Source organism: Staurois parvus, unplaced genomic scaffold (assembly GCF_062004578.1).
Source record: "Staurois parvus isolate SC_StPar_1 unplaced genomic scaffold, SC_StPar_1.0 ptg000147l, whole genome shotgun sequence".
Classification (NCBI taxonomy): Eukaryota; Metazoa; Chordata; class Amphibia; order Anura; family Ranidae; genus Staurois; species Staurois parvus.
The window spans coordinates 5,657,555-5,662,436 of NW_028317943.1; the positions used below are offsets into that span (position 1 = coordinate 5,657,555).

Below are 4,882 nucleotides of genomic sequence, written 5' to 3' on the forward strand. Positions count from 1 at the left end.
TCCAAAAGGGGGTCAATTGGAGGGTGTTTGAACTGAAATAGCATTTTATGCCCAACATTAGAAACTTCTGCCACAGGTCACCCACTTTTGTAACCACTTGAAGACCCAAAAAAAAATCAGTGTTTTTTGCTAGAAAATTGCTTTGAACCCGCAAACATATATTTTAAAAGCAGAGGCCCTGGAGAATAAAGTGGTGGGTGTTGCAATTTTTTTATGTCACATGGTATATGCACAGAGGTTTCTTTAACACAATTGTTTTGGAAAAATTACTTTTTTTAAAAAAAATACACTTTTTTGAATTGTAATGCACAAAAATACTATGTAATACCTAGTTGTTTGGTAAAATGTAAAAGATGTTACGCCGAGTAAATAGATACCAAACTACGTAAATTTTTATTATCCATAGTGATGCTTTAAAAGCCTTTACAGGTTGTGCTTGTTTCGGCAGCACATATACTAAAATTGGAACGATACTGAGAAGATTAGAATGGCCCCTGCGCAAGGATGATACGCAAATTCGTGAAGCATTCCATATTTAAAAAAAAAAAGCCTTTACGGGTTTCCACTTTAGATTTACACAGGAGGTCTGGTACTAGAATTACTGCCCTTGATCTGACGTTTGCGGTAATACCTCATGTGTGGTGTGATCACTGTTAACATACCAATGCTGGACTGATGCGTGTGTTCGCATTTGCAAACGAGCATGGGGCGCTCTTTAATTTTTTTTTTTTAATTATTTGATTTTTTTTACTGATGATGGGCATCATCCCGGTATAACCACTCAAGTACAGCAATATACCAGTACGTTGCTGGTCCTTGTTGGGCATACATGTAATGTTCTTTTTCATGCAGCCCATGGCCTGAACGAAAAAAAAGAAAAACCTAACAGAGTCCTCCATTCACATCAATTGATGTGGATAAAGAAATCTCTGACAGAAAAACCTACACCCTGCATCCACCCATCTCTAATGTTGGGCATACAAGTAATGTTCGTTTTTCATTCAGCACGTGGGCTGAGTGAAAAAAAGAACCTAACAGATTCCTCCATTCACCTTCCATTGGGCATATATTCTTCTTTTTAAATTGAAATCTGTGCCAAAAAAATGAAAATATGCCAAAGCATAGGAGCAATCTGCCCACTGACCACCCCAGGTCCCTCATGCTTGGGCATACAAGTTCTCTTTTTAACCATGGATGAGAAACCTCCTTCCGCAGCGCTGCAAGCACTGACCTACTGTATATATTCTGAGAGCAACACCTTGTTGCTGTGAGAATAAACAGATCAGTGCTGCAGCTCATTGATGTTTCTGCAAAGCAAACAACAGTTACAAGGTAACAATATATTAACTCAATAAAACAACTTTTTTCATTTTACTTTTTTTTATGTACCTTTTTTTGCAACTTATCAGAACCGTAAACTTTCCAGCCTTTGATTTTTAGGATCTCAGACAATTTCCTGACTATGTTTTGAGACCTTTGTGTGTGAATTGTGTGCCTTAGACTGTGCCGTGCTGTACCCTATACTAATACTCTATATAATGTTGGGTTTAGGGTCAGTTCATACCACAGAAAAGCAGTCTGCATGCTTTCTGGATGCATTCTTGCAATTTTTTTTTTTTAATGAATTCCAGGGTGTTTTGGTGCATTCCAGATGCATTTTTTCATATTTTCTTTACATTGTTCTTAATTTTCCTTTTTTTGGTATAATGTGTTCTGCCGCATTCCAGTACAGTTCCTTGCACTAAAATTTATAATAAAAAAATGACATTTTCTCACTCTTAAACTTCCTTCAAGTAGGATGGGGAAGGGGGGCCGTTCACAATCCTCTTATGTCTGGCATGCCCTTCTACCACCTCTCCCTTTCCTATCAACCCCATATACTGTACCCTTGTCTCTGTTTGTTCTCCAAACTCATTATTTGTCACTCCCCCCCCTTTGTCCCCAAACCCCTAACCCTATTTGCTTGATCAAGTCCCCAATCCATCATTCTGACCTAACCTGTCCTATAGAGCATCCTCTATGGAGTAAGAAAAGGATAAAATTATTGAACCTCCCTGGCGGTATTCCCGAGTGTAGCTCAGGGTAAAATTTGAGTACCAAGAGTGGTAACCCCGAGCTACACTCGGGCTTACCATGCAGCGTTGCTCAGAAAGTCCCTGCAGCACTTACCTTGTCCTTCGCTCCCGCAATGTGTCCCCTGCAGCGTCCCCGGCCATCTCCTCTGGCTGATGCCAGCATCCGGCTTCCGTGTTTGGTCCCTGTGACGTCGGGATGTACGGGTGCCGGAACCGGCAGCAAATTTGAAATTTTTAAAAAATTTCATTTTTTTAAAATGATTATTACATAGTAAAACATTGCTGTTTCAATGTATTTCACATACATTTTGTCCCTACTGCTTTGTCCTGTGCCCTGCCTGCATTTTGACTGTTCTTTCTGCCTGGAAACTTAGAAAAGTCCATGGTGTCCAAAAAGCGTCCCTTTACATCAAAAGCGGTTTTAGACCAGCTAGAGAACAGCGATAGTAAATCAGAACACTTGCAGAATTGAGTGATAATGATTCGTGGGGAAATTCGTCATCAGACACTGAAACCGATTTTGCGACTTTGTTCAGCGATGTGCGAATTTGCCTCTGTATTTCAAATTTCAGTGTTTTTGGTTTGATTATATTATTGAATTACATTTATTATTACATTATATTATTATTTTTTATGATTATTTATTAAATTATAATTTATGATTTCGTGTTTCAAGTTTTTTCATATCCGGAATGTTTACTAGACTCTTGTTCGTACAGATTTCAGTGAGTTATTCCTAAAAATTACAGGCCTACAATAAAAAACTACATATTTCCATGCAAAAAAATGGTACCGCTTTCAGCACAAAAAATCGGAAATAATCAGACCGCTAGGGAGGTTAAAGGCAAACAATCAACAATGCATGTGTAACGATATTTATAATAACTTTCCGTACATACCTGAATCTTAAAAAGCATAAGTTAAAGAGAAACTTCAGCTGATTATCCAAAAATAAAGGTTAGCAGCTACAAGTATTATACAGTCAGGTCCATAAATATTGGGACATCAACACAATTCTAACATTTCTGTCTCTATACACCACCACAATGGATTTGAAATGAAACGAACAAGATGTTCTTTAACTGCAGACTGTCAGCTTTAATTTAAGGGTATTTACATCCAAATCAGGTGAACGATGTAGGAATTACAACAGTTTGCATATGTGCCTCCCACTTGTTAAGGGACCAAAAGTAATGGGACAATTGGCTTCTCAGCTGTTCCATGGCCAGGTGTGTGTTATTCCCTCATTATCCCAATTACAATGAGCAGATAAAAGGTCCAGAGTTAATTTCAAGTGTGCTATTTGCATTTGGAATCTGTTGCTGTCAACTCTCAAGATGAGATCCAAAGAGTTGTCACTATCAGTGAAGCAAGCCATCATTAAGCTGAAAAAAGAAAACAAACCCATCAGAGAGATAGCAAAAACATTAGGCGTGGTCAAAACAACTGTTTGGAACATTCTTAAAAAGAAGAAACGCACCGGTGAACTCAGCAACACCAAAAGACCCGGAGGACCACGAAAAACAACTGTGGTGGATGACCGAAGAATTCTTTCCCTGGTGAAGAAAACACCCTTCACAACAGTTGGCCAGATCAAGAACACTCTCCAGGAGGTAGGTGTATGTGTGTCAAAGTCAACAATCAAGAGAAGACTTCACCAGAGTGAATACAGAGGGTTCACCAAACCATTGGTGAGCCTCAAAAACAGGAAGGCCAGATTAGAGTTTGCCAAACGACATCTAAAAAAGCCTTCACAGTTCTGGAACAACATCCTATGGACAGATGAGATCAAGATCAACTTGTACCAGAGTGATGGGAAGAGAAGAGTATGGAGAAGGAAAGGAACTGCTCATGATCCTAAGCATACCACCTCATCAGTGAAGCATGGTGGTGGTAGTGTCATGGCGTGGGCATGTATGGCTGCCAATGGAACTGGTTCTCTTGTATTTATTGATGATGTGACTGCTGACAAAAGCAGCAGGATGAATTCTGAAGTGTTTCGGCCAATATTATCTGCTCGTATTCAGCCAAATGCTTCAGAACTCCTTGGACGCCGCTTCACAGTGCAGATGGACAATGACCCAAAGCATACTGCAAAAGCAACCAAAGAGTTTTTAAGGGAAAGAAGTGGAATGTTATGCAATGGCCAAGTCAATCACCTGACCTGAATCCGATTGAGCATGCATTTCACTTGCTGAAGACAAAACTGAAGGGAAAATGCCCCAAGAACAAGCAGGAACTGAAGACAGTTGCAGTAGAGGCCTGACAGAGCATCACCAGGGATGAAACCCAGCGTCTGGTGATGTCTATGCGTTCCAGACTTCAAGCTGTAATTGACTCCAAAGGATTTGCAACCAAGTATTAAAAAGTGAAAATTTGATTTATGATTATTATTCTGTCTCATTACTTTTGCTCCCTTAACGAGTGGGAGGCACATATGCAAACTGTTGTAATTCCTACACCGTTCACCTGATTTGGATGTAAATACCCTCAAATTAAAGCTGACAGTCTGCAGTTAAAGCACATCTTGTTTGTTTCATTTCAAATCTATTGTGGTGGTATATAGAGCCAAAAATGTTAGAATTGTGTCGATGTCCCAATATTTATGGACCTGACTGTAGCTGCTAACTTTCATGTACCGGCCCATGAAGACCGCTGTCTTGCTTGCACCCTTATTTGCTGTAGTTTTTTTTTTTCTTCACACCTCCATCTTGGATACAAGAGTTGGCTGTCACGTCCTGATCACTCAACCAGCCTCCTACTGAAGCGCAGCTGAGTATGACATGATCATCTTACTGTAGGGAGAC

The 4,882-nt window shown here is 39.7% G+C and overlaps 1 non-coding gene across 1 annotated transcript; it reads left to right on the plus strand.

The window, feature by feature from the left end:
* Nucleotides 1–432: 432 nt before the first annotated feature.
* Nucleotides 433–539, plus strand: LOC149464723 (U6 spliceosomal RNA). The gene has a single exon (XR_016312312.1). It is a non-coding gene; the product is annotated as a U6 spliceosomal RNA (small nuclear RNA).
* The last annotated feature ends 4,343 nt before the right edge of the window (nucleotides 540–4,882 follow it).